Source organism: Halichoerus grypus, chromosome 6 (assembly GCF_964656455.1).
Source record: "Halichoerus grypus chromosome 6, mHalGry1.hap1.1, whole genome shotgun sequence".
NCBI classification, from domain to species: domain Eukaryota; kingdom Metazoa; phylum Chordata; class Mammalia; order Carnivora; family Phocidae; genus Halichoerus; species Halichoerus grypus.
The window spans coordinates 25,047,801-25,066,122 of NC_135717.1; the positions used below are offsets into that span (position 1 = coordinate 25,047,801).

Here is an 18,322-nt window from a genome sequence, read left to right on the forward strand (position 1 = left end):
GAAATAAAATCTTTAAAAAAACACAAGGGAGCCCAACAAATTTAACGATGGGGAATATTTTGCTAATATAGATTTGGTCAGTATGTTCTGTTCCATGCGTATTTCAACATCCTCTCAGTCAAATGTGCCTTGACTTTGAAGGGGACACATTTTACCTTGTTAAGCACAGGGCACCCAAACCTCTCTGCTATCACAGGCATCTTTGTGGGCAGGATCTTCCTGCACCCGTCTTTCTCCAGGAACATAGGTATGACATCACATCTACGACTACCTACGTGAGGACATCTGTTTGACACACTTGTTAAGGACATACAGGTGCAGGGGCCACTGGGTGGCTCAGTCCATTAAGCGTCTGCCTTCGGCTCAGGTCACGAACCCAGCGTCCTGGGAACAAGCCCCGCATCAGGCTCCCCGCTCCCTGGGAAGCCTGCTTCTCCCTCTCCCTCTGCCCCTACCAGCCCCTTGTACTCTCACTCTCGGGCTCTTTCAAGTAACCAAATAAAATCCTTAGAAACAAAGAAGGACGTACAAGTTCAAAGTCTGTCAGTATTTTTTTTTTGGTTCTGGAGGCAACATATTCCTTGTTTATAAATTTTACATAAGCCCATTTAGGCTGTTACTTGTCAATGAGCCCATGCTGGGTGGGGCTCCCCTCAACAAAAGGCTCTAGGATCTGTCCAAAACACCTGTGAGGGGGCGACTGGCTGGCTCAGTTGGTGAAGCGTCTGCCTTTGGCTCAGGTCATGATCGCAGGGTCCTGAGATCCAGCCTGGCAGGGGACTCCCTGTTCAGTGGGGAGCCTGCTTCTTCTCCCACTCCCTTTGACCTCCTCCTCCAGCTCCAACTGTCTCTCAAATACATAAATAAAATCTTAAAAAAGAAAAAATCACCCGTTAGTGCTCCAAGTAAAAAGGCTTTAGCAACTACCTCTCCAGCTTCCTGGAGTCCCTGGAATTGTCCATGGACTCCCAATGCAAGTAATGGCCCTCCTTGGCCCTGGGTTATAGACCAGGAAAGAAGCAATTGCTGACCATGCACTGGGCTCTCCTGGAAACGGAGTCTCTCACAGACTCTGAGCCTTCATATCCCGCTGTCTGCTGTTCCTCGGGTCATGATACCCCCACCAGCTCAATGTAGTTACCAAGGCCTTCTTGCTACAGGCTGAAGCCAAAGTCGCATATCCAACCTGCAGGTGGGGGTGGCTGCTTCTGTCCACAGTCCATTGCCAGATTCCATGGTGCTGGAGGACGTCAGCCTTTCCTTCTACCCCTTGGCTACCTCAGGATTCCCTTGGGATCAACTGAGTGACCATCAATGACAGTTGATACATTTTGGTTTTGAAGACCAACTCCCCCTCTTGGTCACGTGACAATTTCACTTCCTAGAGAAGCACCTGTCCTAATCCTTAAAAGTCTCAGTCCCAGGTTGAAATTGATGTCTAGATATCAGAGTCCACTGTGATGGAAAGCCTGAGATTAAGATTCAATAGGCAGTGTTGTCTTGGTAGCAGGGAACATCAGAGGGCCTCCAATGGCCTCGGCCTCACTCAAAGTTCCCTTCCCCCTCTGCTCCCACAGATCAGGTCTCCTGGCCAAACGACCTTCTTTATCCCAGGGACCAGGCACAGTTTCTCCCCAAGGAGTAAGGTCCATTTCCCTGACAGCGTGTGGAATTATCCAGCAAGCCAGTCATGCCCTCCTGCAGGAAGAAGGGCTCACCGTCACTCTCCTGTTACTACAAGGTCTGCCCCCGCCCCAAAGCCCTTCTTCATTCTGCTCCCAGGTAAAACCCCCTTGTGGCCCTGCACGGTGTGCGCCAGGAGTATACATGGGTAATAAATTACTGTCGAGCTCATCTGTTCAGCATCCGGACATCCCATAACTTTAGGGTGGGAATCACTCCCTTTACCAATGGGTGAAGAGGAGAAAAATGAAATCCTTCTGCTTTGTACCTTTGTCAAGGCACAATGATGAGGCTCATGCACTTGAAGTTATTTGGATAATAATCTATTTGGGGCTTGTAAGAATTCCCTGGGGCTAAAGGGCGGCCTGTATGTGAATGATGAGCAGGAGGGAAGGCTGCAAAAGCAAGGGCTTGGATGGTCTCTTAAAGGTCGAACTCCAAGCAATGAGGGAACCCACAAATAATGACAGCAGGGAAGTCACATCAGATTTTCATCTCAGTTCGCCCTGACAGCAGCATGGAGAATGGATTCAAAGGAGGCCGAGAGTGGAACCAGCAAGATCAGTAGGCAGTCTACTGCACTAGTCTGTGCAAGAGACAGGAATGGGTGAACCAGAGCACTGGCAACAGAAAGGGAGGGAAGGAGTTAAGATATTTGGCAGGTGGAAGATACAGCAGAATGGAAAATTAATGGAATGAGATCTTTAAAGAAGTCTGAATGGGAGGCGCTTGGGTGGCTCAGTCAGTTTAGCGTCTGCCTTTGGTTCAGGTCATGATCTCGGTGACCCGGGAATCAAGCACCACATCAGGCTCCCTGCTCAGCAAGGGGCCTGCTTCTCCTTCGCCCTCTGCCACCCGCCCTGCCTGTGCTCTCCTGCTCTCTCTGTCAAATAAATAAATAAAATCTTTTAAAAAAAAAAAAGAAGAAGAAGGAAAGAAGTCTGAATGGATGGTTTCCAGAGTATAGTGGAGTAATTAGCCTGGAACTGCAAATGAAGATTTGCAGTGGCTTTTGAGGAAATGAAGAAGGGAGTTGACCATGGACATTTGAAGTAAAAACCGATTAAATACTGATCAATAGGAGCTAGTTAAGTAATTTAGGGTATATCCATAAATGCCTGCATTTCCTTTTAAAGAATGAATTGGAATTCATTCACATTTGTAAAGATCTCCAAGGCAGAGTGATTTTTTTTTTAAAAAGCAAGTCATAGAATACTATACGCCCAAATAGACAAATATACATATATTTCTAAAGGCCTGAGATAAATCAGGTTACCCATGAAGTAGATTCCCAGGCAACATAAAGTGAAATGGAAAAAACAATTAAAAATAAAAAAGGAGAAAGAGAAATGGGACATAGATGGGAAAATCAAACTTGCATTTTTAAAAAAAATGTATTCATCTTAAACTTTCATGCTATACACCTAGTTTCTCAAACAAAGCGTATGTGCTCGTGTATTTGATAAGTTTGGAACATTAAAACAAGTTGATGTTTTCCTTACCAAAGGTATATGTAGATAGGTGCTCCTTATGAAAACATCAAAGCATTACAAACAATACTGGAAGTACCATTGACCACAGCCCCCAACCCCACCAGTGTCTACTCTCATAAGAAATAACCACCATTTTCAGTTTGGTGAATACCTCTGCAGTCATGAAAAGATGCCTGTTTTTGTTAACTCATAAAAGAATATTTTTATTAAGCTGAAAGCAAGACTGCAAAAATATTACGTTTTGCAAAAGGACATTTTGGGATAAGGTAAACACACAGAGCGACTTGGGGTCTTTCGAGCGCTGTCTCATCTCTGGCTTGAGAATCCTCTATTCCTTTGAGAGGCCTTTGGCCGCCATTCCAACCTTCTTGGCAGGTGACAGTATTTGGGGTGTGTACGTGGGCAAAGCATCCGTGACGGCATTTAGAAGAAGGTGCTCCGATCCATCCGTTTCCGGTCCAGGTGGGGTAATAAGAGACACAGTTGTGGTGCGGGGCTTCGCATCTTTTGTCCGGGATGTGGATCCTAGGGTAGCGTTCAGACGTGGCGGGCCCTGTTTCATAGCCAGTTTTCCCCTTCCTCCGGAATCTGGGGGCTTCGCGTCATGAGCAGAGGGCTTTGGTGGTGGCAAAGCTGAATGAGATTCCGCTTCTAGAAACTGGACGAAAAGTCCTGAAAAAGAATTCTTGGCCATAGGTCGGTGATTTGGCTTCACACGTGTGTTGGGGGCGCTTTTGGATCCAGGCCCCCGAGTCATCCAGCTGGTAACACCACCTGGCCCTTCATTGAACAGCTGCTGCATCTGGTCTTCTCGGATCCCCAGCATGCTTCCCATCAACCTTAAGGCTTCCTGCCGTTCAGCATCAGGTGCTTGGAAAGATCCCAGGAAGAGGCTCCTTAGTAGGCTTTTGTCCACCATTCCTTCGGACTTACTGACTAAGTTCATCAGTTTCTTCTGTGTGTCCTCCAGGATTTCCTGCTGGACCTCATTCTGTTTCTGGAATTCTTGGAGTTGGTCTTCCTTCAGCTCCAAGTCAGCATTTGTTTTATGTAATCGTCCCTGCAATGACTTCAGTTTTCCTTCTAGGCTGTCTGCCTTTTCCATCCATTCGGCGAGCTCCAACTTGAGGTCAGCTAGGATGTGACCATACTGCTTCCCTTCTTCCTGGGAGGCAGCAAGCTGCAGCGCGGTGTCCTCTCTCTGCTGGGTCACCACGTGCAGCTGCTCCTGCAGCGACTCCACCTGCACACTGGCTCCTCGGCTGGCATTTTCCATGGCAGTGGAAGACAAAACGAGTTTTCCCTGCAAGACCGTCACTTCCTTCCTGAGTTGAGCCACTTTGTCTTCTGAGGCCAGAGCTTCCCGGCGATGAGCGTCTTCGGCTTCTAGAGCGAGGTGTCGCCGTCTCTCCAGCTCCTGGGTTAGGCGTAATTCGCTCTCACGTAAATGGTGAACCTCCTTCTGGAGGGCACAGGTTTCCGTTTGTTTCTGTTTCAGGGCCAACAGGACTTCCTCTCTCCCCTGTTGGCACAGAACTGTCTTTCCCTGCATGGATGTAACTGCACTGACCAGCCGGTTCAATACCCCGGTCTCGTGCTCTTCTTTCTCTTGCAATAGTTGCTCCAAAGCAAGTGCCTTCTCTTTCATCGCAGCACCCTGGGATTCCTCCTCTCTCCGCATCACTGAAAGCAGCCTATCTGTCTCTTGCAATGCCTCATTTCCCACTTCCTTTTCTCTAGAGTTTTCCTCGACTTTTGCATTTTCCTCTTTCAGTTGACACACATCCATTTCCAACTCTGCTATTCTCTCCTTCAGATTGGTGACCGTCTGCCTCAAAAGTTCATTTTCACTCACTTGGCTACGGAAGTTCTCCGGTAAAGAAAGCAAGTCCTCACTTTTCGCTTGGATTCGGAGCTCCTCATCCTGAATGAAGTTTTGTAGAACGGCCTGTTTCTCCTTCAGCTGCTCGATGTCAGAATCCCTGTGTTCCTGTTCTTGGCCTTCTCCTTCCCACGTGGCAGCCACTGAATCAATCCATCTCTGCTTATCTTCCTGGAGGGCTCGAATCATTGTATCTTTTTCTTGCATGGATTTTCTCAGCTCTTCTACCTCCGCTTGGAGCAAGTGAGAAGCCTCACTCACTCTGTCAGATTTCATGGCCTCCAGAGAGTCCGCTGACTCTGAGGAGTCGGGGGAGGGCTGGAGGAAAATCACGTCCAGTTTCCCTAGAAGGAGATCCTTGGCATTGCAAAGCTCCCCGATGCTGAGCTGAATTTGTGCCAGTTCCTTCTCTAAATGTTGTAATTTTATTTCATTGCCTTTGTACGTTTGGATCAGGTCACTAGAGGTCGTCTCTAGTTCAGAATCCTTTTCGCTGCTGGCGAAAGCCCGCGCCTGGAGTTGTGCCAGAGCTCTCTGAAGCTGGGGTGACTCACGCTTCATATTTTGGACTGTGGTCATCACCTGCTGTTTCCACTCTTCCATGATCTTCACTCGCTGTTTTAATGTGTCCCGTTCCTGTAGAAGCTGCTTGAACTGATCCATATTAACGCCTCGAACCTCATTACCAGTGCTGGATGGTTGCAGGAGTGCCAATAAAGTCTGACATTTCTGACTTAACGCATCCACTTCGAGGTCTTTCTCTCGAACAATGTGTGATAAATTCTGAATCGTTTCTCTAAACAGCTCCTGACCACTACTGTCAATTCTAGTGGACAGTTTTTGATTTTCCTCTTGCATCCGCCGGAGCTCTGCTTCTGTGGCAGCCATTCTATCTGCCATTTTGTCATACTCTGTCTTCAGATTGCTGTTCTCCCTCGTTTTCTCATTTAAGACAGCCAAGACCTGTTCGCTTTTCCAAGCATGCTCTTGCAATTGCCGCTGAAGTCGCTCCACGTCCCCGTTCTGGCTGTGAGAAGCCGCAGAGATCCTGCTGGAAAGACCCTGAATCTCCAAGTCTTTCTGCTGGATAATCTGAGTTAGTTTACCAATCTCCTCTTTGGAGAGCCGATCGATCTGTTCCGTCAGTCGGATGTTCTGTTCAGTTAGAAGCTTCATCTCCAGTTCGTGTTCTTTGATTCCTAGGACTGATCTTTGAGTTTCGGCTTCACGTGAATCAAGCTTTTCGCTTCCGTTTTCTCTAGGAAGAGGCTGACTGGTTGTGACTTCCACATCATCACAGTCTTCTGTTGGAATGTGCTGGCTTTTGTCAGGCAACCGGGCTTTCATTTGTTCTATCGTGTCCTGCAAATGCTGAATCTCCTCGTCTTTCGCTGAAAGGAGCTGAGCGTGTTCAGTATTCATCTGCTCCTGCCGGTATTGGAGATGCTCCACTTTCTGCTTCTGCTCTTGTAAAGAATGAAGCAGTCCTATCTTGCCCTGCTGCTGGTTGTGAATGATCTTCTGTTGCTCTCTGATTTCCTCCTCGAGATCATCCTTTAACTCCTGCAGTTGAAACACCTCACACTCTAGTTCTATGATCTCGTCTAGGATTTTAGGGTCGACCGCAGGAACAGAGCGACTCTGTTGTCTTAGGCTCTCCAGTTCTTCTCTCACATGATGATTTTCGCCTGTCACGGATGGGAGACACCTGTCTTTGTCCTCCACGGATGGCTGGAAAATGTCACTGCTTCTGAAGGTTTGGGTAGACTGGCCGAATTCCTCCTGAAGCTCTGGACTTCCTGTAAGTTCTTCAATATACATCTCTTTCTCTTTAATGAGTTGTGTCAATTGCTTCTGCTCCTCCAGAGCAGAGGACAGCATTTCCTTCGTTTCTTTACGGTCAGCGTCCATCTGCTCGATCCTCTTTTTGAGGTGTACTATTTCCAGGTCTTTCTCTTGACTGTGTTGAATGAAATGCACATGCTCTAAAGGGGACAATTCTTTGATAGTTTGCTCACACTTGTTTGTTTCCTCCAACAGCTTCTTTTCCGCCCGAGCCAATTTTGCTATTAACCGTCCTTTTTCTATTTTTAAAGCCCTCACAGCAGTGTTGTTTTCCAGAGAATCCTCGTTGTTCCGGAGAATAGATTCTTCCAGCTGATGTCTTACATCCTGGAGCGCCAAAACCAACTTTTGGTTTTCTGCTCTGAGATCAGAAGCAACGTTGTTTAAACTGTCATTCAGCCGCTCCATTTCTGCAAGCTGTTGCTTCAACCTTCGAAGCTCAGTTTCCCTTTCTTGAAGTAAGTCATCTTTCCCATGACCGGCAGACTCTTGATGTTGCAGGTCTTCTATCCGTTTTTCATACTCGAGGAGTTGTTTGCGGTGCCTGTCAATGATGTCGGCCAGTTTTTCTTGATGGACACTGTGCAGTATCGCAACTCCGAGTTGATGTTCCTCCATCTCCCTCATGCGCCTCTCTTCTAGGTCCCTGATGGTGCTCTTCAGTTTCCAGATGGCATTGGAGTCTGAGCTATTTGGTCCCTTGGACAAACGTTTCCAAAGTGTAAGATCAGCCTCCAGTGTTTTGATCTCGTTGAGGAGTCTGTTGATTTCTGTCTGAGATGATATGACATCAGCAAAGTCCATCGTGAGATCCGAGTTGTAGCCGGTCAAGGAAGTCTCACGGCCATCCACTCCCCCCTGGGAATGGCCTAGGCCAGAGCCCAGGCCACCAACCCAAGAGCACATCTCCGCGGGTCATATAACTGTCGTGGTCCGCTGTGGAAAAGCGTCCAGCGCAGTCGGACTACCCCGCCAAGTGTCCCAGAACCCCTGCTTGCGCCAGGCTAAGAATCAGAAGACAATAGGCGTTTCTAGGCAACGCCGGCGTGGGCCCGGCACCCGCCTCCCCTGCGCAGGCCACGTTGCTAGGAAAGGCCGAGGCCTCGGGCCTTCCCAGGGCCGACTCTGGCCACTGGTCCCGGTCCCAGCCGCTCAGCCCCACGACTTCCCATGCAGGGCTGGGCCCCTTCCCCTTCTGCCCCTGCTTCCTGGCTCTCCTGGGTGGGCCCCTAGTGAGTGCTCCTGCCTGACTGCCCCCAGGTGCCTGCCCACAGAAAATGCATGTGGCCCTGGACTTTCCCCCTAAGTGGTATCTCGGTACACAACTCCTGCGGCTTGTGCTTTCCACACAACAGTATCTTTTTAATCGAGGTGACTAGTACACAGGCACACGCATCCATTCACCTAGGAGAGCAGATCGCAGGTGCATTTGACAGATATCTATACCTGCGCAGAGGCACGGCCCTCAAGGAGACTTTGGGCATTTCCAGCCTCCAGAGGCTCCAGAGTGTTCTGTCCCTCCGTGCCCTGCCAGCTCTACGCGGACAGTGCGTCCCACACTGGGGTTTGGCGGTTCTCCGGCGGCTCCGTGCGCTGGGCGCATCGGCTGCCTCGCGGAGGTGTGCGGCTTGACCCGGCAGGGGGTCGCGGGCGGCGGCGGTGGTGGTGCCGGATAGGGGGCCTCCGGGCCCTGCACAGGGCGGCCCCGGGGTTCCCGCCATGGGTGGAGGAGGGGCTGGGTACCCCGTCCCGGGTCTGGCCTCCCAAGGCCCCGACCCGCCGCGCCACTGGATGAGAGGCGGCGAGGGCGGGGCGCCGGCCCCAGAGCCGCCTCCACTGCCGCCTCGGGTGGACATGAAGCGATGTCGGCCCCCCTCCCCCCGGGCGATTCCTCGAGCTGCTGGGCCCTGGCCGTGCCGGCCGCCGCCGCCGCCAGGAAGAAGCAATGCAGCTGCATGAAGCAGCTGACCCACCAGACCGTGGGAAGGCGAGTGCGTCGGTCCGGGTCAGCAGGAGCCCGTACCAGGCTCGGGCGCGGGAGGGCCGGCTGCTCTCCTGGTCGCGCGCTCTGGTCCCTTGCCGCCGCCCCACATCAGGCCTCGGGGTCCGGGCCTGGGGCTGCGCCACGCCAAGACCTGGAGCCCGGCTCGGTGCCGCTGCCCGAGCGCCTGGGGAGCAGCGGGGTGGGTCGGCCGTCCCCGTCGCCCTCTGTCCAGGCCCCACCCAGCATCGCCCTGGGCGGACTGCACCCGAGCCTTCCCCTGCCCTCCCCCGGGGTTTGCCCTGGGTGAAAACTCCGCTAACCAGTGAGCCCCAGGCCGAGCGGACGCTGTGCTCTGCGGGCGATGGTCTCAGGCTTTCCGGGTCGCCCCGCCGCTGCAGACCCTCCACCTCCCAGTGCCTGATGGCACTAAATAAGGAAGGGGCCATCAGAGCCCCTGGGATCCGCCCAGGACGTTCGGGCGTCCATCCAGGGACTCTACAGGTGCCGCCGTCTCCAGACCCGGGCCCCTATGACCAGACTGCCCAAGATCTTGACATTGAGAAATTGGGAACTGGGAGGAAAGAACTGTGGAAACGCCTTGGGACGACTTTTAGTGTAATTTTGAAGAGCTTTTTAAAAAGCCTTTCTCCCTTTGGATTTGGAAGCCGAGTCTTCTCCAGGTTTCTTTGGGACTGCTTTAATGCTTGACAGGAAACATGATCCATTATGAAATGACAGAACAGACCGGAATTTGTGGAGCATCAGGCTGTTGCAACAGGAACCGTTGGTGGTGTTGAGAGCTCCTGCAGGTGACTGTCATGTGCCCCGTTATCGGGGGCACATCTTTCAACGTCTTTGGGGCAGTTGGCTGTACTGGACCTACTGTTTATGCTGGGAGAAATAGGAAAGTGTGAGTTTTCCACAGCTTTTGCTTCTTTTTTTCCCCAATAGTGGGGTCAAAAGGGGGGTTTAGTTTGACCAAAGCACGTGTGTGAATGGCACGTGCATCCTGTGTGTTATCCATTCATAGAGCATTGCGAGGCCACGTTCTCGTCCCAAGATCGAGGACCTTGTGAGCAACCCCACAGTGAGGTTCCGTGGTGCTGTGCAGCTTTCTCGTGACTATCATTGGAAAGTCGACCTCAGAATACTTACTTGGGAGAAGATCTTCATCCTGAGGACGAACACACAGTAAGTTTTCTAATTCTGTATTCCCTCATACATTGACCGACCATCTTCATGGACTGAACACTAGGCCCCAAACAGCAAAGGTGTACTTAGCGCCTTAAATTAGGAACACTATGGTCAGAAATGTATTTTGAGGTGACTTTGGTCTCCGCATGGAGAATGGATGGAGGACAAAAGTTAGGAGGATCTCACAGCCATCCAGGAAGAAGGTCCAGGGAAGAAGTCAAGGGGAGCCTGAACTGGGGGAGCCGCCACTGGGATGGACGTGGGGACGCACTGAGAGGTGCTGGGGAAGTAGGACCTAACAGAGTTTTCCAAAACCCAGACTGAGACAGATTAGGGAGGGTCAGGAAACCAATGTGGGGGGGGGGGTGGAGTGGGACCAGCATTTAGGGGATCAAATAGGATACAAGAGCAAATATCACAAAGCACCCCGCATGGTGAGGGCGAGCACTGTCTTGTGGTACTACTACTTTTTCTGGGGGGGAGAGCACGGTGGGGGGAAAGGGCCGGCACTCTGGAGCCGGGGAATGGGCTTCCGATCCCAGCTCCACCACGTGTCTGCTGTGAGGCGCTGGAAGTCACTAACCTCCCCGGGCCAAGCGTTCCTCGTCTGCACAGTAGAGAAAGGGACAGCACCTCACGGGGTTGTGAGGATTCCTGAGGAAATAAATACACGAGAGACTCTCCCAGCAGGACCTGCCCTAGTAAGCGCCGTGGCTGTGCCTTTATGACTTATGACACGGGACACAGACGTGGGGCCTGAGGTACAGACACACCGTGAATCGACAGACCGCAAAGAACCCCCTGAACAAGCACAAGGCCCTGTGTAGAGAACAGGGAAGGAACCCGGACTTGCAGGAGCTGCAGTCCATATTGTCCTGGTTCTGCCACTAACCAGACCCATCGCCTTTCCTGTGAATGAGCGTAGTTACATACACCTGTTCTTGCCCCCTAACAGAGCAGGTGAGGGACCAAATCAGGGAATAGCTACAAAAGGCCTTTGTTTCATATCACCATCACCCAGCCTTGCACATCCCCAAACCGTACCGAGGACGCTGTCATGATGACAATAAAATCATCGTTATCAGACATGGATGGAACTGGAGGGTGTTATGCTGAGCGAAATAAGTCAATCAGAGAAAGACATGTATCATATGACCTCACTGATATGAAGAATTCTTCATCTCAGGAAACAAACTGAGGGTTGCTGGAGTCGTGGGGGGTGGGAGGGATGGGGTGGCTGGGTGGTAAGACATTGGGGAGGGTATGTGCTATGGTGAGCGCTGTGAATTGTGTAAGACTGTTGAATCACAGATCCGTACCTCTGAAACAAATAATACATCATATGTTAAGAAAAAAAAAGAAGAAGATAGCAGGAGGGGAAGAATGAAGGGGGGGAAATTGGAGGGGGAGATGAACCACGAGAGACTATGGACTCTGAAAAACAAACTGAGGGTTCTAGGGGAGCGAGGTGGGAGGATGGGTTAGCCTGGTGATGGGTATTGGGGAAGGCACGTTCTGCATGGAGCCCTGGGTGTTATGCACAAACAACGAATCACGGAACACTACATCAAAAACTAATGATGAGGGGCGCCTGGGTGGCTCAGTCGTTAAGCGTCTGCCTTCGGCTCAGGTCATGATCCCAGGATCCTGGGTTCGAGCCCCGCATCGGGCTCCCCGCTCAGCGGGAAGCCTGCTTCTCCCTCTCCCACTTCCCCCTGCTTGTGTTCCTCTCTCGCTGTCAATCTCTCTGTCAAATAAATAAATAAAATCTTTAAAAAAAAAAAACTAATGATGTAATGAATGGTGATTAACATAACATAATAAAAAAGGAAACCTCTTCCTTATCGTCAATATGGCAGATGCAGGGGCTCTGGTTCTCACAATTCCACTGGCAGGGCTCTTCCACACGTGCTGAGGACATGTCTACAAGGATTTTTTTCATAACCCCTGTTGCAACAGCAAAGGATGGGAAGCCAGGCACCTATCCTTCACCGAGGCCCTGGTGACATCACATATGTGGCTGAGGGTGGCAGCAGGTGCAAGCAGCTGGGGACAGGGGCGCAAGACAGGCAGTCACTGCATTCCTTCTGAATATATTTTTAACATTTTTGAACCAGGCGGGCACCTTCACAAATGAAACAATTCGGGAAAGAAAAAGGGGAATTTTCATTTACCTTTAATCTCCAGAAGGTGGTATCTATCCCAGCGCCAAGATTTAGAATTTGATAATGACATCCTGTCTTCCACAGAAATGCCTTTAGCAGCTGGCTGATGCCTTGGACTCGAGCAAAATATCCTGAGAGACAGAGACAAGCTATCGCTCAGTGAGGTGGGAAATCATCCCTGCAGAGCCCACCCCAGGAGAAGAGCAAATGAGGACCCTTCTGCTCTTCTTTGGGGTCAGCGGTTTATCTGTGGACTTCATGGGACAAAGAGTGACTTTCACATTCTCTTGTTTTTTGTTTTATGTTATGTTAATCACCATATAGTACTTCAGTAGTTTTTGATATAGCGTTCCATGATTCATTATTTGCGTGCAACACCCAGTTTATTTTTAAAGCTGTTTGAACTCAAGTAAGTACAATCTACTTGATGGTGGAATTAACCATCTTAAAAAAAAAGTCCCATAATTTTACATAAGAAAGCCAAGGGTTTTACATAAAAAATCAGATCTAAATGTTCCTCTTGGAAATATACTTTCTCTTGGTTAGGTGTAAGCCTCTCAGGACTCTGTGAAAACTCAACAATGCGAGATCATGACGAAAATAAGATTCTGGGGTCAGGAAACGGGGCAGATAAATGTCAAAGCAAAAAAAAAAAAAAAGAAAGAAAAGCCGTATTGCCACCACGTTCCCTTCCTCTCCATCCTGTGTGGGTAAGAGCCCCTGTTTATAAAGTGGCCTCATAGACCGTCTGCGGGAGGGGAAGGCATGAGCAAACGTTGCCGAATAAATGGACTGGTTCAGCTGTGGGGTGGGGAGCTGGAGTGAAGACGATGAGAAATAAAAGAGGGGAAAATGGAAAATAGTATCTGTTCTAAGAGGGGGAAATGGAAGATAATATCTGTTCTAAAGCCCTGTTGCTTAAAGTATAACTACTTTAAGAACCAAATCTCAGTAGCATTTAGAAACTTACTGCAATGGGACATAGGAATTCTATGTCTATTGATTCTCCTAATAAATAAGTTGAGCTTCTATTTTATGTGTCTCTTGCATTTTATTTTTCTAGGAAATCATTTTTCATGTATGTCATAGAATATCGTCCACAACAGATAGATTATTGGAACAAAACTTTAAAGATGCTCACCACATGTTGCCTGGGAAGCCCTCTCCTAGTGGGTCCGGTCTGGAGATGCCAGCCCATGCAGAGGAAGAAGGAAGGAAGGCCGGCTGACACCCTGCCTGGGGCGTCCAGCTCCCAGGGCCCCAAGGTGGGTTCCCACCTCTGTAGCACTGGTTAGGAAAGCTGCCTCAGGAGCCTGGGAGACAGGATTTCAGGCCTCTTAGCCAGGCCTGGCCCCATCTCCCTGATGCCTGGGTTCACCCTCAGCTCCAAGTAAGGTCCATGGCCTTATTCTCAGGAACCACCACTTTACACTTTCTTTACATTTCTTATACAATCTACCCATAGGCTCCATCTTTAGGGTGAGGATTCCCCTGCATGCCCAAGGACTGTGGTCATTTGGTCAATTTCTCAATCTGACTAAGTCACCCTCCCATCTCAAATCCCTTCACTGCCTTGATAGAAAGGACTTCAGAGCCTAACAGTGTTACTATCATTTTACTAAGGTCAAGAAAGTAATTCCTTACTTGACCAGACAGTTCACAGTAAAAGATAATATAAATGGCTCTTAAACATATAAAAACGATCTTCAACTTCACCCCCAAAAGAAGAGGAATATAAAATAAAATTACTGGGGCACCCGGGTGGCTCAGTCGTTAAGCCTCTGCCTTTGGCTCAGGTCATGATCCCAGGGTCCTGGGATCGAGCCCCGCATTGGGCTCCCTGCTCCGCGGGAAGCCTGCTTCTTCCTCTCCTACTCCCCCTGCTTGTGTTCCCTCTCTTGTTGTGTCTCTCTCTGTCAAATAAATAAAATCTTAAAAAAAAAAAAAAAAAGAAAGAAATACTAAAAGGGATCCTCTATGCCAAGAGAGAGCCCAAAAGTAACACTGGACCAGAAAGAAAAAGATCTACAGAAACAGGGACTATACAGGTAATACGACGGTACTAAATTCATATCTCTCAATAGTTACTCTGAATGTAAATGGGCTAAATGCTCCAATCAAAAGACACAGGGTATGGGTGCCTGGGTGGCTCAGATGGTTAAGCGTCTGCCTTCGGCTCAGGTCATGATCCCAGGGTCCTGGGATCGAGCCCCGCATCGGGCTCCTGGCTCAGTGGGGAGCCTGCTTCTCCTTCTCCCTCTGCCTCTCTCCCTGCTCATGCTCTCTCTCTCTCTCTGTCTCTCCCTGTATCTCTGTGTCTCAAATGAATAAACAAAATCTTAAAAAAAAAAAAAAAACATCATTTAAAAAAAAAAGACACAGGGTATCCGATTGGATAAAAAAGCAAGACCCATCCATATGCTATCTACAAGAGACTCATTTTAGAACTAAAGACACCTCCAGATCAAAAGTGAGGGGGTAGAGATCCATTTATCATGCTAATGGACCTCAAACGAAAGCTGGGGTAGCAATCCTCCTATCAGACAAATTAGATTTTAAACCAAAGACTGTAGTAAGGGATGAAGAAGGACGCTGTATCATACTTAAAGGGCCTACCCGACAAGAAGATCTAACAATTATAAATATATATGCTCCTAACTTGAGCAGCCAATTACATAAACCAATTAATAACCAAATGAAGGAAACACAACGAGAATAATACAATAACCGTAGGGGACTTCAACACCCCACTCACAGCAATGCACAGATCATCTAAGCAGATGATCAACAAGGAAACAAGGGCTCTGAATGACACACTGGACCAGATGGACTTCACAGATATATCACAGCATGCCATCCTAAAGCAACAGAATACACATTCTTCTACAGGGCACATGGAACATTCTCCAGAAGAGATCCCATACCGGGGCACAAATCAGGTCTCAACCCATACCAAAAGATTGGGATTATTCCCTGCATATTTTCAGACCACTACGCTTTGAAACAGGAACTCAATCACAACAGGAAATAGGGAAGGAACTCAAACACTCGGAGGCTAAAGAGCATCCTACTAAAGAATGAATGCATCAACCGGGAAATTAAAGAAGAATTAAAGATTTCATGGAGATGAATGAAAATGAAAACATAGCTGTTCAAAACCTTTGGGAGACAGCAAAGGCGGTCCTAAGAGGAAAGTACATAGCAATACAAGCTTTCCTCAAAAAATCAGAAAGTCTCCAATACACAAGCTAACCTTATGCCCAAAGGAGCCAGAGAATGAACAGCAAATAAAGCCTAAACCAAGCAGGAGAAGAGAAATTATAGAGATTAGAGCAGAAAACAATGAAATAGAAACCAGAAGAACAGTAGAACAATCAATGAAACCAGGAGCTGGTTCTTTGAAATTATTAATAAGCTTGATGAACCTCAAGCCACACTTATCCAAAAGAAAGGGGAAAGGACCCAAAATAATAATGTCATGAATGAAAGAGGACAGATCACAACCAACACCAAAGAAATACAAACAATCTTAAGAACACACACAGCAACTATATGACGACAAATTAGGCCATCTGAAAGAAATGGATGCATTCCTGGAAACTTAGAAACCACCAAAACTGAATCAGGAAGAAATAGAAAACCTGAACAGACCCATAACCAGCAAGGAAATTGAAGCAGTGATCAAAAAATCTACCAACACACAAGAGTCCAGGGCCAGATGGCTTCCCAGGGGAATTCCACCAAACATTCAAAGAAAAACTAATACCTATTCTTCTGAGGCTGTTTCAAAAAATAGAAATGGAAGGAAAACTTCCAAACTTGTTCTATAAGGCCAGCATGACCTTGATCCCAAAAACAGACAAAGACCCCATGGATGCAAAAATTCTCAGCACAATACTAGCGCACAGGATCCAACAGCACGTTAAAAGGAGTATTCACCGTGACGAAGTGGGATTTATTCCTGGGCTGTAAGGGTGGTTCAACATTCGCAAATCAAATCCATGTGATACTTCACATTAATAAAAGAAAGGTCAAGATCCATATGATCCTCTCAATTGATGCAGAAAAAGCACTGGACAAAATGCAGCATCCTTTCTTGATTAAAACTCTCCACGGTATAGGGGTAGAGGGGATATACCTCAATAACATAAAAGCCATCTATGAAAAGCCCACAGCGAATATCATTCTCAATGGAGAAACACTGAGACCTTTTCCTGTAAGGTCAGGAACATGACAGGGATGCCCACTCTCACCACAGTTTTTCAACTAGAGAAGTCCTAGCCTCAGCAATCAGACAACAGCAAAAAAGAAATAAAAGGCATCCGACTGAGCAAAGAAGTCAAACTCTCACTCTTTGCAGATGACATGATACTTTATGTGGAAAACCCAAAAGACCACCCCAAAATTGCTAGAACTCATACAAGAATTCAGCAGGATATAAAATCAATGCACAGAAATGAGTCGCATTTCCATACACTAACAATGAGACAGAAGAAAGAGAAATGAAGGAATCGATCCCATTTACAAGTGCACTGAAACCCATAAGATACCTAAGAATAAACCTAACCAAAGAGGTAAAGGATCTGTACTCCAAAAACTACACAACACTTAGGAAAGAAATTGAGGAAGACACAAAGAAATGAAAAAACGTTCCATGCTCATGGATTGGAAAAACATTGTTAAAATGTCTACACAGAGTAATCTAACCATTCGATGAAATCCCCATCAAAATACCATCAACTTTTTTCACAGAGTGTAACAAATAATCCTAAAATTGGTATGGAACCAGAAAAGACCCCGCATCGCCAGAGGAATGTTGAAAACGAAAACCAAAGCTAGTGGCATCACAATGCCAGACTTCAAGCTATTGTACAAAGCTGTAATCATCAAGACACTATGGTTCTGGCACAAAAACAGACACATGGATCAATGGAACAGAAGACAGAACCCAGAAATGGACCCTCAACTCTATGGTCAACTAATCTTCGACAAAGCAGGAAAGAATATCCAGTGGAAAAAGGACAGTCTCTTCAATAAATGGTACTGGGAAAACTGGACAGCCACATGTAGAAGAATAAAACCGGACCATTTTTTGGCACCATACACAAAGATAAACTCAAGATGGATGGAAGACCTTACTGTGAGACAGGAATCCATCAAAATCCTAGGGGAGAACACAGGCAGGAGGTTCTTCGACCTCAACCGCAGCGACTACTTGCTAGATACATCTACAAAGGCAAGGGAGCAAAAGCAAACATGAACTATTGCAACTTCATCAAGATAAAGAGCTTCTGCACAGCAAAGGAAAAGCTCAGCAAAACTAGAAAAGGCAACCTATGGAATGGAAGAAGATATTTGCAAATGTCTTATCAAATAAAGGGCTAGTATCCAGGATCTATAAAGAACTTACCAAACTCAACACTCAAAAAACAATTAGTCCAGTCAAGAAATGGGCAGAAGACATGCACAGACATTTCTCCAAAGAACACATACAAATGGCCCACAAACACATGAAAAACTGCTCCACTTCATTCGGCATCAGGGAAATACAAATCAAAACCACAACGAGATACCACCTCATACCAGTCAGAATGCTTAAAATTAACAAGACGGGAAATAACAAATGTTGGGGAGGATGCGTGTGTCACCACTCACTGAATCAGAAAAATAGAATATTGCCCACACCCCAGAGATCTCTTCATGGTTCTCTTTCTTCCCTAAAGGAATTTACTATCTTGACTTTTATGGTGTTCATTTCCTTGTTTTCCCTTATAGTTTACCTCCTAAGGAAATACCCCTAAACAAATTATCATATTTTACTTCCTTTTGACCTTTATGTGTGTAATCAGATATTACTCTGTAATATTTGGCTTCTTTTCTCAGCATTATGTTTTTAAGATGTGTCGATGTTGCTGCAGGTTGCTGTAGTTAATTTTCATTGCTGTATAATATCCCATTGTATAAAAACATCATGTGTTTTTTATCTGTTCTACCATTAATGGACACTGGGTAGTTTTCATTTTGGGGCTATTAGTGATTCATGCTGCATTGGATTCTTGTACATGTACGCTGGTGC

General features: G+C 47.6%; 2 long non-coding RNA genes and 1 pseudogene across 5 annotated transcripts in view; 1 reads left to right on the forward strand and 2 right to left on the reverse strand.

Moving 5' to 3' along the window:
• The window catches only part of LOC144378826 (uncharacterized), a 71,433-nt gene that overhangs the window by 2,445 nt on the left and 50,666 nt on the right, over positions 1 to 18,322 (reverse strand). Inside the window, exons 1-3 of one of the 3 annotated variants that reach the window (XR_013448874.1) lie at positions 13,996 to 14,108; positions 13,388 to 13,559; positions 12,256 to 12,377 (exon numbers count right to left, since the gene is read on the reverse strand). This is a non-coding gene — a long non-coding RNA (uncharacterized LOC144378826). Of the gene's footprint in view, positions 1 to 12,255; positions 12,378 to 13,387; positions 13,560 to 13,995; positions 14,109 to 18,322 lie in introns of those variants that run through there. The other 2 variants (XR_013448875.1, XR_013448873.1) reach the window with 2 other exon arrangements.
• LOC144382282 (thyroid receptor-interacting protein 11 pseudogene) lies at positions 2,770 to 8,422 on the reverse strand (annotated as a pseudogene).
• On the forward strand, positions 9,908 to 13,440 carry LOC144382284 (uncharacterized). Of its 2 annotated transcripts, XR_013448877.1 has the most exons (3): positions 9,908 to 10,078; positions 12,331 to 12,956; positions 13,310 to 13,440. It is a non-coding gene; the product is annotated as an uncharacterized LOC144382284 (long non-coding RNA). The 2 variants fall into 2 exon arrangements; XR_013448876.1 differs by lacking the exon at positions 13,310 to 13,440 and having other exon boundaries at positions 12,331 to 13,277.